Source organism: Mustela nigripes, chromosome 4 (genome assembly GCF_022355385.1).
Source record: "Mustela nigripes isolate SB6536 chromosome 4, MUSNIG.SB6536, whole genome shotgun sequence".
NCBI lineage: Eukaryota > Metazoa > Chordata > Mammalia > Carnivora > Mustelidae > Mustela > Mustela nigripes.
Genome location: NC_081560.1, coordinates 44,688,855 through 44,703,330, shown reverse-complemented (window position 1 = coordinate 44,703,330; position 14,476 = coordinate 44,688,855). Strand labels below are relative to the sequence as shown.

Here is a 14,476-nt window from a genome sequence, read left to right as displayed (position 1 = left end):
AGTCCTAGGGACACACGAGCAAAAGCAAAGAGGTTCATAAAGGAAGTACAAAATAATAGAAGCTTTTCAGTAAAAGTTGGTTTTCTTTATGCATTCTGTTGAACAACGTTGGTCTTCTACTTGGGACTTCCTGGCATGGCTCCCCCTGCCCAGAGACCCTGGGGACGGGCTCAGTCGGAGTTCACTTGGAGTGAATAAATTCCATTCGCTCCTTACCAAACGCTTCAGTCTGGCATGAGTGACGAATTTCATAAAACCTCAACTCCTAATACACCACAAGCACGCACAGAGTAGCCATGGGGTGAGGAGCCAGAAAGAGAAAAGAGTAAAAGAGGTTTTTGCATTTTCACTGCTTGCGTGACCCTTTTTCAATTTAGCAGTAACAATAAATTTAGCCTCAGCAAAACCTGCTAAATCTGAATCCAAAGGACCCGGTAAGTGACTTACTCTTCCACATCAAGGAAAAGCTGCTCACACCAAGGGCACTGGAGAAAGGGAAGACTATAACCTCAAAGATGCCCGTCCAGAATGTTGGCTGAAGGCCAACTCCAGACCCTAAGTTCAGTCCAGTAAAGAGAACAGGATTAGGCAAGTGAGAGATGCTGAAGCTCAGAGGAAAAATACTAGAGGTTTCCTCTTTAACCCACGATCCAGAGTAGTTATGTTTTTCTGATAGAGTCCACTAGAGGAGGCAAAGCAATTCAAACTTTCACCAGGACCATTCTGTAGAAAAAGCCTGCACACCTAATTTTCAAGCACAGAGAGACACCTGGGGAGGACATGTAATGCAATGGGGCGCTCTGGAACTACACCCCGGGGATATGACTAGGAAGACTAACAGCTTGGTCATTCCCCAGCTACACCTTCTGTGGCAAGTTCCTCAGCCTCCCTTCGCCTCAATGTCTTTGTCTGTAAAAACGATTTGGTTAGACCTTCCTTGCCAGGTTGATGGGACAAGTAATTGAGATCTGCTTTAGAAACCTCTGGTTCCTCAAGATATTAATTCAGTTTTAGTTCATTTCTCCTCCCCACTTTCTCTTGGTGTCTGTGGTCTCACCAACAGATACTGTGCTACATGAAATCACACACATGTGTGCAGGCACAAGAGCCCATACTCAAAACACACACACACACTCACACACAATGATCCTTTCAGCTCTATAGAAATGTTTCAGAATCACTGACCTCCAACCTCAATTCTTGGGTTCAATTTCTGCTCCCTCCACTCTACTTCCTCCTCATTCCCTTCACCAGGCTTCCAGCCACGCCCCCTCCAGGGCCCCTCAGGGTCACCCAGTGCCATGCCAGCCCCTGTTCCCATCCACCTGACACCCCACCACCCTTCCGCCTCTCTGACCTCTGAGCTTTCCTCTAACAGCACGCGGTTTATTTCAGTCCATGAGCCCTGCAAGTGTGGGAAAGAAGAACTGGGCTTCCCCGCCAGCTCAGTTAAATTAGCATTTGCAAAGTACCCCTTTTTAGTTTTTCAACTGAAGAGGTATCTGCACACTCTGGGGCAAGGACTTTATTAGCTGCTGCGAGGAGGCTGAATGGTTTCTGTCCTCTGTGAGGAAGGGGAAACACAGAAGTCCATAGGATTTGATGTGATGCCTGTGATACCAGGTACCCATTCGGGGGGCAGCGGTCACACCTAGGAGTGGCCCAGAAAGGCTTAAGGATGAGACGACAGAGGAAAACGGATAGGAAGGGTGGACAAAAGAGAAAACAACCCAGCAGAGGAAGGAAACAACAAAAGAAATAGACCAGAAATAGCCAGGTAAGATCTAAAGAGATAAAAAATGCAAGCTTCGGGGTAATGAAACTGGCCAAATGCAGGTGGGCGCATCCTGGAGGGCCGTGCAGGCCCCCAGAGGAAACAGACCTTCATTGTCCTGTTGATGGGAAGCCTTTGGACGGTCTTGCAGGAAGGAATGACAATGAATGGTTTGTGTTTCCGGCCCAGTGGGGAGTGTCTCAGGGAGGCCGGGCCGGAGAGGCATCGGCATGGGACCTGCAGGACCCTGACCAAGCTTCAGGAAGCCCACGGGAACCTTCGAGCCCCTAAGGATGGAATGAGAGCTTGAGAGATCAGGGTGGGGGGTAGCTTAGCTCTTCTCAGAAGTTCCCACCCACCGTTAGTCAGAAATCACCTCCTAATACAACTAAGTACCACGTGTTTGGGGGCGGGGGATGGCACGTTTCACTAAGCACTAAGGCAAAATATTTCCAGGAACACCTTGCATTTGTCAAACTTCCACCAAATTCACCTCTTGTCAGGGGTTGATTTGGTCCATAGTCTGGCTCAGGGAGGAGGCAGGAAGGGGAATGGAGGACATTTCCTTTCCCTGATTTGTCTGTTTGCATTGCTTATTTTCCCAGAGTTCCATAACCTCCTTCAATTCCAAATCCGAAAAAGCAGGGTGTTATTCAGAAGGATCTTGCCCTAGTGGAGAAGGAAGTGTTGCTGTAAAGGGTACATCATCCCAAAGACTGATCGCCTTTTGGTGAGCACACACAGACAGATGTTCCCACACCCACTCAGATGTTCCCACTCATGGTGTGGGGTCAACAAGCCCAGATATGGGATGTTGGAGGAGGGCCCTGAGTATTTCATTTCCTTAAGACACTTACCTGTAAAAGTTCCTCTTTTTTCTCCCTCTGGGTTTTATTCATCTTACAGTGGTAGCAGCGGAATTATGATAAGTAGCTGAGTTGGGACTGTTTTTGAGGGACTCCGTCATTTTTAGACACCAATGGTGAGGCTTAATTTTATTTGTCAACCTGGGTAGGCTATGGTGCCCAGTCGTGTGAACAAACACTAGTACAGATGTTGCTGAGTAAGTATTATTAAGATGTGATTAACACCGAAGTCAACAGATTTTGAGTGAAGCATAATGTAAGTGGAACTCATTTAGTCTCTTGAAGGCCTTAAGAACAAAAACTGAAGTTTCCCAAAGAAGAAGAAATTTGGCCTCCAGATGGCAGCATAGAAACACTGCCTGAGCTTCAAGCCTGCTGGCCTGCCCTGCAGATTTCAAACATGTCAAACCCCACAATCCATGAGCCAATTCCTTAAATTTGTATGTCTGTCACTCGTTCCTCTAAAGAACTCTGACTTAACACAACCAGTCACTTCGAACTCTTCAGTCCCACCATTTGTGTTTGGTTTATTTTAAATTTAACGATATAGCTAAAATCAAGAATAGTGAAACTGTCAACCCAAGGGAGACGTTGGGGATTAATGGCTGGATGTTCTTGAATCTGATTCTCACAAGATAGGTTTGGTAGAACCCCTGAGGTCTCATTGATTAGGGGAGAGGGGGACAGCTGAGTTGGGTGGGTGGGACCAGTGATTCATCCTGATATTGAGGTGAGATTCCGAGGTGCGGCTCTTGTTTTAGGGACACATGTCAGCCTCTGAGTTTGGAATTTCCATCCTTAAGGGTAAGTCATTCCATATGGTTGTCCCCTCAAAAGAATAAGAGTAGTTGCCATTCTGCTGACTCCATTTTCTTTTGCTCCTCAGATGAAGGTGAAAGTTTCTGTCCCCAAAGAGAATCAATATTCATTAAATATATTGACTTATAATGCCTAATTTGTTACCTCTCAAATGGATAGAGATTGAGGGTCTCCTTGTCTACTCCCAGTGTTTCCTTCCAAATTACCTGGATAACATTTGAGCCCCAGCATTAAAATAGTGACCTTGGGCAGGGATCTCCCTCCTGGTTCAGGCTTTTGGGAGCTGATGACATCTGTGGAACATAGGACACAGTCATGTCAACGTTCGGCAGAGGGGCTGGAGAGAGGACCATGGCCATGATGGCTAGAATTCCCAACCCAAAAAGTGCATTCCTATGCAGTACCCTCTTAAATATCTCATGGGAGAGAGCAGCTATGATGATTCTCAGGAAACAGATAAAGAAACCAATGTAAATTGTACCCCAATTGTGCCCAAATCTGCACAGGTAGTCAGCACTTGTCCTGGAACTGGACTCGACTCTTTTGTTCTGAGTACTTGTCCATTGCTTATTAATATTCCTGTCCTTCTGGAATTCCATGGGACAAATGTCTCCACTATGTACGCGTCCTTTCAAAATTACTAGTAAAACACCGGCATGCTTCTTTCACATATGAAAATGTTTCCGATATTTCAAAATAAAAAAAAAAACTCCACCGTCCCCAGCCTCCTGGAAATTAAGATGTTTTTATAAGGTGTTGGATGTACAGCTCTTTATTGAGCAACTACTGCGAAGAAGACACTGTGAGAGTTGATGTGAGGTGTGGTGGGGTGAGGTCTGGAGCCGACAACCAAGAAAGAATTCTTGAGGCATCTTTAGTGCAAAATGGTGGTTTATTAAACCTCCAGGACAGGACCTTGGGCAGAAAGAGCTGCTGGAAGGGAGCTGTGAGGGACGGCTGATTATATGCTAGGGGGCTGGGGGTGGTAGGGAAAAAGGGAGGTTTCTGAGAAAGAATTTTCATATGTTAAAGAAGACTCACAGGATCCCAGAGACCTTGCCATTGTCAAGTTAAGGCTGTTTACCCCTCTAGTAAGGCATTAGCAGTAGGATAGTTGGGAGCTTCCTGGAGGAATGTCCCCTTCCTCCTGTCACAGGTCCTTATCAATGGGCTGCAGGTTTCAAAGAAATTCAATTTTATTTACATTTCCTTCTGCCTCAGCCTCCCTCAATTTTATGGGTGGAAAGGTGATGTGAGCCCTTCAGGAAACTAAGTTATGGGTCTCTGGAAGTCAGGCTGTTGATAAGAAAGCTTCTTCCTTGTCAATCACCAGGACTTGTGCCAACTGAGGCAGACTCATGTCCGGCAGGACTGTGATCTCTACTAGTTAACTATTTATTTTTTCCTTGCCTTAGCTTTAGGACAGCCAGGAGTGAGGAATGGCACACATATCCCATCTGAGGGGGCAGGGCTGTGGGGTTTCAACTTCTGCTTTATCCTCAGCTTGCCTACTGTTCCCTCATCAGTCCCTGCTCTGGTCAGAAAAGGGTCCCAAGACCCTGGCAACCGGCTGAGGTCACAAAGTAAAAGCATCCCTTGGCTCCCAATCAGAAGTCTTCTCCAGGCTCCTCCCTACTGTTCTTTAACACAATTAAGAGTGCATTAAAGCTACGCTTCCCAAACTGTGCACCAAGGAACCCTGGGGTGCCGTGGGATATTTTACATTTCTGAGGGAAACACAGCAATACTTGATACTACCAGCGCCAGGCGGTTTACAATTTCAGGATGTCTTATCTTTTTGAAGCTGAGTTTTTGACTGTTGTGCTAAAGAGTGAGTATCACACACAAAATACTGATATGGGGCAGGAAATGAAGGTGGTGGTGTCCACACTGATTCCAAGGTGTCAGAAGTTGTGCAGGGCTGGGGCGCACCTATATCCTACTGGCAAATAATGGCGGTTATTTAAGAATAGAATTAATTGGGGCGCCTGGGTGGCTCAGTGAGTTAAAGCCTCTGCCTTCGGTTCAGGTCATGATCCCAGGATCCTGGGATCATGCCCCGCATCCGGCTGTCTGCTCAGCAGGGAGCCTGCTTCCTCCTCTCTCTCTGCCTGCCTCTCTGCCTACTTGTGATCTCCTTCTGTCAAATAAATAAATAAAATCTTTAAAAAAAAAAAAAAGAATAGAATTAATTTACCACAGTTTTCCTTCAATTTATCTATACAATTTTTTCAAATGGCTACTAAGTTCTAAGAACAGAACACCGAATATTTTGTGTGAAGCTAACAACTTAAAACTCGGAAGAGGAATGTCTTTCGGCTTGGAGTCCCGAGAAAAAGCTCCTGAGACAGAAAGTCTGGGAACCTCTGCAGAGGAAAGCCTGGCTCCTGGAACAGTGCTCCAGCACCTTGCTGTCACCCGGGAGCTCAGGAGAATCATAGAATCATCTGCACAACCCAGTCCAGAACTGGATTTTTTACCAGGCCAGAGGGCTCCAGGGCATCCTCACACACTCCATTCACATTTGAAAAGCTCTGCATTCAGTGTCCAAAGGGCACCATAAGCAAAACCAGGACTCCAGGCTTCTAACCAGACCACACAGCGAGTATCTCCTGCAGTCAGAATTCGGATCCACCCCCTCACCTCCTTGACATTTACTAGCTCTGGGTCTTGGGTTATATCCTAAAGTTTGAGTCTCTGTTTCTTTACCTGCTGAGTGAGAATAATGACCAGATCCTGGCTCTTTGAGGTGGTAATAAAAGTTAAATGAGATAACACAAAATAGAAAGCCTGGCCCAGATACATAGTCCATAAACAATTGTTCTTTTTGCTTTTTTTTTTCCCTGCACCTGTGAAGGGTCACAATTGCTGAAGAAATCAAATTTGATCGATGATCACATCTATTACAATAGCCAAGCCATTGCAAATACACACTTTACAGGTCTTATACTGAGGGGTGCTTCCAGGAAATGTGTATAGGTTTGCCTTAGGAATTTCGTTGTGTCCTTACAATGATGGCAAATGCTGCAGGCATTTGGGGCAGAGGACTTGCTGTGGAGGGATTTGTGTGTGTGTGGTAAAATACACACAGTTACCATTTTAACCATTTTTAAACATACAGTTCCGTGGTCTTGGGTTGTGCAGTCGTCACCAGCGTCCACCTCCACAACTTTCTTCATCTTGTTAAACTGAAATTCTATCCCATTAAGTGGTAACTCTTCATTCCCCCTCCCCCAGCCTCTGGCGGCCACCATTCTTCCTGTCTGTCTCCTGAATTTGAAGACTTGACTCTCTGCAGTACTTCATACCAACGCCATCATACAATTCTCATCTTTTTGGAACTGGCTTGTGTCCCTTAGCATAATGTCCTCAAGGTTCATTCATGCTGTCACTTGTGGCAGAATTTCCTGCTTTTTTAAGGCTGAATAAAAGTCTATTATGTGGCTATCCCACAGTTTGCTTATCTGTCCTTCTGTCTACAGACTCTTGGGTTGCTTCCTGCTTTTGATTCTTTAAAGTATATACCCAGAAGTAGAACTGGATCATATAGTTATTTTATTTTTAATTTTTTGAGGCGTTACTCTACTGTTTTCCACGGCAGCTGTACCATTTTACATTCCCACCAGCAGTGCACAAGGTGTGGGATTTGGTTTTGAGTTGTTTTCCAAAAGCGGCAGGAATGAATGGCCTGCCTGATAGACAAGGGCACATTCTCCCCTAAGACTGTGCGGTCCCTGCCTCGCTCCTACTGGATCCACTGCACACTTAGGGCGGTGCCTGAAAAGTAGAGGAGCCCAGTACATGATTGCAGACTCAAAGAGAAGGTTTTCAGCCAGCCTCTTCTCGGCTATCCTGAAGACCCTTGTCCCGGAGTGCTTCTTTTCTTCCTACACACCACCGCCACCTGCTGGAAGAAGTTCACATTGCAGTTGCCCGGCAAATGTGTGTGTCTTCAATATGCTGTAAATGCGGATTTGGAACCTGCATTTTCAGAGATTCTTGTGATCCTTTAGATAGGTTGAGACTTACTTCGGCTTTGTAAAAATTTTTAATTAGAAATTAAAATGTCACAGAATTAAGAGAATGGGTGCACAAGAAAAGTGTGTGTGTGTGTGTGTGTGTGTGTGGTGTGAGTGGGATTGAACCAGGATGACATTCTACATAATGAAAATAGTTATATGGAGGAAAGCCCTGTGAAGAAATGGAATATGGCAAAGTGTGGACAATGGTATGAAAAGATGCAAGAGGCCAGGCAGGACAGGGCCAGCCTTGGGGCTCTTTAAAAGTGGCCACTTAGGGGCACCGGGCTGGCTCAGTGGACAGAGTATGTGACTCTTGATTATGAGGCCCTGAGTTTAAGCCCCATATTGGGTATGGTGTTTACAAAAAAAAAAAAAAAAAAAGAAGAGGCCACTTAGTGCAGGTGATGCTCTAGTTACAAATTATTTGTTCATTATAACAACTCGTCTAATTCTACCTTAGCTGCAGGAAAAAATTAACGAACATTACTACCGTTAACCAAGTTTGGTCTCTTTATATTCCTATATAATAAAACTGTGACTTTTGAAACCTAGAACCAAGAATTTAGCTGTTAAAAAAATTTTAGCTTTTCAGTAGTTCAAACTGACCTTTCCCAAATAATAGTCTGAATTCATTTTCTCACATATGAAATATCATCTCCACTCCAAAGACTTCATACCTTAGAATAATAAGTCTAAAGCCTAAACATGTATCTATTTTTTCTGCAATAACTATTGCAAAATACTCTGATTTTGGTCATCATTAATAAGGAGAGAAATGGACAGGAGTTTTATTTTTTTTTAAGATTTTATTTATTTATTTGACAGAGAGAGATTACAAGTAGGCAGAGAGGCAGGCAGAGAGAGAGAGGAGGAAGCAGGCTCCCCGCTGAGCAGAGAGCCCAATGCGGGACTCAATCCCAGGACCCTGAGATCATGACCCGAGCCGAAGGCAGCGGCTTAACCCACTGAGCCACCCAGGTGCCCCTGGACAGGAGTTTTAAGTCTGGCTTGCCTCAGCGGACTATTATATAGGTTAAATAAAGAGATTATAAAGCCTGAAAACCTAGTAGGTGCTTTCTCATTAGACTGGGGTTTTTCTTCCAGTCCCCCATCTGTGCCCCGTCTCCCTTAATCCATATTAGTATTAGAAATGTTTCATTTTCATATGAAAAAAACTTCAACTTTTAGAAAGCATTATTTGAAAAAAAAATGTGTAACTAGAAAAAGTCACCATGAATTCAACAACATTAAAAGCATATTCTTTACTTACAGTACCATCCACAAAAATTAGAGAAAAAATATATCCTTACATGAATATAGATATGTGTGTGTATGTACCTGATATGCCTTCCTTTTGTAAAGTCTTTGGATGGAAATAAAACTTTATCCTATTAATGATAGGGAGTGAAATAAAATATCAAAAACCATAAAAGAACTCCAGAGGTATTTTAGAAATAAGCAGATTCAGTAATCTAGAGACCAGCAGGTTTGCCCTTTCCATCTGACCCAAAATAAAAAGCCTAAAGCGCAAATACAGTAATAAGGCATGTAGATCAATTTATCACCAGCCAGAATCCATATGCTATAAAAGAAAGTAAAGCTTTGCATAGTTTTGAATACACAGTTTGCAGAAATTTGAAAGTAAACATTGATTGTTGGGGGGGTGCCAAGTTCTGAAATAAAGAGCCCCACGTCTCTGTGGGTTATTACAGGAAAGCATGGCTTCCTGTAGCACCACAGGGCAGTGTGGGTTGGTGGCCCTGCAGGGGACTGGGGGAGAGGAGGAGGAGACTCTCCCCTGTGCTCACTCAGGCACCTTCCATCTCAAGGTCCCACTCACCCCTAGCCTCAGCACCCTCCACCGCACCACCCACTGCATCCAGCAGCTGATAAGACCACAGAGAAATTGTTAAGAATTGTGCAGAAGGTTTTGGGAACGAGCTGGAGATGTAGGCATCACTTCCCTGCGTTCTATTGGCCAGAAATGAGTCACACGGCCCACGTGACTGCAAGGGATTCCGAGAAACAAAGTCTAGCAGGTAGCCAGAAGAAAAGAAAACCAGTTTGGCAAACTGTCTGCCTCAGCGCCCCTCATCTCCCCTCCTCCAGGAAAATGTGTAAAATCCTAGAATTACTATCCTCACCCAAAAGTAACCAAGCAGGCCCCAGCTGAGAGTTTCAGCAGCAGTCCTTGAACCGGACGTGCCCCTCCATGTGCAGCACAAAGGTTTCCCAAGTGGCACATGGACACAGGACATTCTACATGACTTCTTTTCCCAACTTTTAACTTTACTCTCATCCCTAAAACTGAGCCGCCTGAGAACTGGTCTGCATGTTTGCATGGGTGTCCATTTTCCATCTCAGTCTGCGAAGGGAAGGCTCACCACAGAAGGTCAGGCAGCCGTGGAAGACCCATCAGAGTGCTAAGCAAAGCCTTCTGTCTTGAGCATTTTGCTCTGAAGGGTCCCAATGAGACAGGCGAACTCCCTTCCTGTTGCTTTAGGGAACTCCCTTTCTTTGGGGGGATATGGGCAAAGAAGTCACCCACCACCCCACGCTCCGATTACCCAAAGAAAAGAATAATATTGACGAAGCCATATAATATGAGGGTTTCTGTTTTCCCAAGTGGTGATTGACTAACATGTAGACTCTTAATGGAGGAGTTAAAGCAGAAGAACTAGGTTCTTGTCAAACGGAGTCGGAGAATGAATCTCGTGCCCAAAGCAGAGTGAGTAAAGCAATAGAAGTTTATTAGGTGACGCTACAGGGGAAAAACTCTCAGGACTGAGAGGGGTCCCAACAGGGTTGGCACTGAGGACTTATAGGATTGGTCTTTTACAGAAAGTTAACCAGGAACCTTAAATCTTTTTGACTTCTCTACTAGCAACACCACTGATTAAGGACTAGTGATAACATCTTTAATGGCTTCCTTCTTTTTAGGGTCTGGTTATTTTCTGTTGACCACAGGAGACTGTCATAAATAAGACTCCCCCCTCAGACACTTAGGGCAGGGTGGTCTGGTGCATTCCAGGTTTTCTTACACCTCATTTTGGGGATTTCTGAGAGCCTCATCATAGCGCCCCCTACCTACTTCTCTCCACTTAGCCCTGCCTATGTTTTCAGAGTCTGGGTAAAACTTTTTGGTGCACCTGAAAAAATTGAGCACGTGAGTCACTCTAATGCCTGGCTTATAGATCTTTCCAAATCGTGTCATTTTCACTATTTCACTGGCAATAAAGTTGAAATAGGACCTATTTAAGCTATCAGAATAATTATTTGGTGCTAGATTACCAGTGTTTATTTTTGGCACATTATGCACATGAAGTTCGAAGATTTAAGAACTTCAATAAAACTTCGTCTATTTCCACATCTTTATTTATGTGAGCCAGTTTTCTCAAACATTGTCTCAATGCTAAAAATGAGAGTGTATCATTTCAGCAATAGATAATATTTATCAATGGGGTCATAATCTAATGAAGAAAAAAAGATTTATTGTCTCATTAAGAAACACATTTCCATCAAAATTGTACATTTTTAGGGCTATATAATATGTATTATATTTTTAAGTTTTAGCCTTTTCTGCTCTAAACCTAAATACATCCAATTATTTTCAGTATTATTAGTTTTCTCACTTTTATTAATAAGGACTCTTTTTTTTGGACTCTTAAACTCTTCTTTCATTTTTCCTTCAGTTTTATTCTACTGTTTTTAACTACTTCATATCTTGTTTTTAACTACTTCATATCTTTTTTTTTAGATTTTTTAAAAATTTATTTGATACAGACAGAGATCACAAGTAGGCAGAGGGGCAGACAGAGAGAGAGGAGGAAGCAGGCTCCCCGCTGAGCAGAGAGCCCCATACGGGGCTCGATCCCAGGACCCTGAGATAACGACCTGAGCCGAAGGCAGAGGCTTAACCCACTGAGCCACCCAGGCGTCCCTTTATACCTTATTTTTAATTTTTGGTTTCTGGTTTATCTTCAGTTATTTCTATTCATTTTCATCTTTTAGATTCTGCTAACCAGGGGACTGTCTTTACAGCAACCTGCATCCAGCAACGGCTTCTCTCCCTCCTGGGCAGTTGTGCCCATATCCCCCCAGGATGTGGCTTAGCAAAGGGCCAAGAAGAAAGGGACTGAGCGGGAGATAAAGAAGAATTCAGTACAACTGGAGTGAAAAGGATCTGGGGCGGGAACTGGCTGCAGGGGAGGCGGGGAGGAAGGTGGCAGGCAGGTCAACCATGCCCCATTCGCTTCCCAAAGCATTCCCTGGAGTTAACAACTCTTTCTGTTCCTGAAACACTTTATTCACAGCTGGAGCCCAGCTCTCATGCATCACACTGTTTGGTAGGGTTTGTTCATAAAGCTACCCACCCACTGGATGAGAGCTCCATGGGGACTGAGGACTGCCACTCCGCCAAGGTTGCATAGCCCCAGAACACAGCACAGTGAAGGGATTCAATCAATATTGTCCAATAAAACAATGGATGAATGGTGCTCCAAGCCAGGAAAAAGAGGCACGAATAAAGAAAATGAAAGCAGCATGGGATGGGGCGTGTATATATTTGAGGACAATGAGAGCCTACATCCTACGTATTCCACTGAAAACCAACAAGGAACAAACATCTCACAGGACTTCTGCTTGCTCAGGAAAAACCCTAAGGCCGTCTGCTGGGCTGCTATCAATCGGTTGTTAACATCAACCAATAAGCCAACATCTTCCTAAGGTCTTATTTGATGATCGCTGTCTAGACTCTGCCGTTTCTGTTCTTTTAGTAACTACAGATTTCTTGGGTGCTTGGGTGGCTCAGTCGGTCAAACATCTGACTTCAGCTCAGTTCATGACCCAGGGTCCTGGAATTGAATCCCACCTCAGGCTCCCTGCTCGTGGAGAGTCTGCTTCTCCCTACCTCCCGCCCCTGCTCCTGAGCTCAAGTGCTTGCTCTGTCCCCCTCTCAAATTAATAAAGAAAATCTTCAACCACCACCACAACCACAAAATTACAAATTTCTTATGAATCAGGACTTTAGGATTATATTATAACTGAATTCAAATCACACTCCCCAATCTTCCTTCACTGAAACCCAGCATTGACCCTAACTAAGATTTTTGCTTCCCACATTCTTGAAGCTTAATGTCACAGAACCCATCTATACCATCCAACGTAATGCTAAGTATCACTGGGGGAAGACCAAGTAGACCATGAACATTTCAAGATTATGCGATGGGGAATATCCAGCTCTAGCGCAAACCTTCTTCTAAGCTCCCAACCAGCAAATCAAACTCCTAATTGTGTGTCTTAATGGAATAACCAGTTTCCATTCTGTCCCTCAATGCTTCCTCTTCACCTCTCCCTTCCATCCTGCCCTCAGGCGCATCCATTTCGGAGACCGCTGCCTTCATCTGCCCTCACTCGTGTCGACACTCCTCCCTCAACACCCCAGCCCTCGTCTGTTGGTCCTAATTTCAAGTTAGAATCAACTTGACCTACCTTGCTGTTTCCAACACCATTCCTAGCCTGGCCTCGATCCCTCCCCACTCCTATGGTCTCTTTATTAGCTTCCCGGTTTTCTCTCTTGACCCTTTCGAGGCTATTCTCCATTCTCCAGCGACTGTGGTCTTGGTAAAATAAGAACTTTATCCCACTGGAACTGTGGTAAAAGAAATTTTAAACCTTCCTCTTACCTTCAGAATCACGTCCACAATCTTCATATGCTTCTAGGAGCACGACGTGATCAGCCCCGGCTCGTCAGAGAACTTCCTCTCACGCCAGCCTCTCCACTGGTCACTGTGCTCCGGGATTGTGCGCCTCTTCGCATTTTACCAGGTGTATGCTTTCTGTTCTGCACTGTCCCCTCCCCTCCCCTACCTAACCTTCAGTTTTTTCATTCCTCTCTACCCATCAGATGCCTGCAACTGCCCTCCCACAAGCAAATAAGATGAAGAAGGCAAAGGGAGTAAAAGCAAAAAAGGCAGCTTGTGTTTTCAATGGTGTCAACAACTGAAGGAAAAAGATTGTATCAGTTCTGGACACACACACACACACACACATACACACACACACACACACACACACACATTCTGTCCTGCAAAAAAGTAAAACAAATATTTAATGAAACTTCGGGGAAGCAGGGTCTTTTACTTAGTTAAGAATAGGCCTCAGACGTAGCAAGAGAAATGGGAACGTAACAGTAACTCAAAGAAATAGTTTATTATTATCACACAGCAGTTAAGTTCCAAGGGATGGTGTAGTGGTTCAGTGATGTAATCGGGGACACAGCTTTTTCTGTCTTTCTGCTCCCCTCCAGTTAACATGCTGGGTTTCGTTTCCATGCTCATCATTGCCTCATGGACCTAAAATGGCTGCCGTATATCCAGGTTAAAGTCAGTATTCCAGGCAAGAAGAATTGGAAGAGACAGCTTTATATCTCATTAGCAAAAACTGTGTCACCTGGCCACCCTTAAATGAAAAAAAAAAACTGGGCAATTGAATATTAACTTTCACAGCTTCTCCAGCAAAGATAGGGAAAGGGCTTCAAAACTGAGGTTGTGCCAGCCTGCAAGCATACTAGGGATAATCAATAGAAATTAAAGGTGCTATAATGGCAATATAATTAAATGGTGTTAGAAATAAAAGGGTTATTTATTCTCCTATACAAAATGTCGTGGACATTGTCTTTTATTTAGAGTTCTGTCTTTAGTTTTTAAAAAAAGATTTTATTTATTTGAGAGAGAGATAGCACAGAAGGAGAGTGAAAGGGAGAAGCAGACTCCGCACTGAGCAGAGAGGCCTGAGGTGGGGCTCGATCCCGGGACCAGGACCAGAGCTGAAGTCAAGACGCCCACCAACTAAGCCACCCAGGTACCCCTAGAATTCTGTCTTTATTATATTTATCAGGATTTCTATAATTTGTTTCCCAGTATTTCCCCCAACTATATTTTCTTCATAGGATAAGGATCCTTCTCATTTATATTTATATTTAATATATAGTTTTA

At 44.2% G+C, this 14,476-nt stretch overlaps 1 long non-coding RNA gene across 2 annotated transcripts in view; it reads right to left on the bottom strand.

The window, feature by feature from the left end:
- LOC132015816 (uncharacterized) overlaps positions 1 to 13,445 on the bottom strand; it is a 91,840-nt gene extending 78,395 nt beyond the window's left edge. The window contains exon 1 of one of the 2 annotated variants that reach the window (XR_009403775.1): positions 13,166 to 13,445. This is a non-coding gene — a long non-coding RNA (uncharacterized LOC132015816). The remainder of the gene's footprint in view (positions 1 to 13,165) is intronic. The other variant, XR_009403774.1, reaches the window with a different exon arrangement.
- Between the last annotated feature and the right edge of the window lie 1,031 nt (positions 13,446 to 14,476).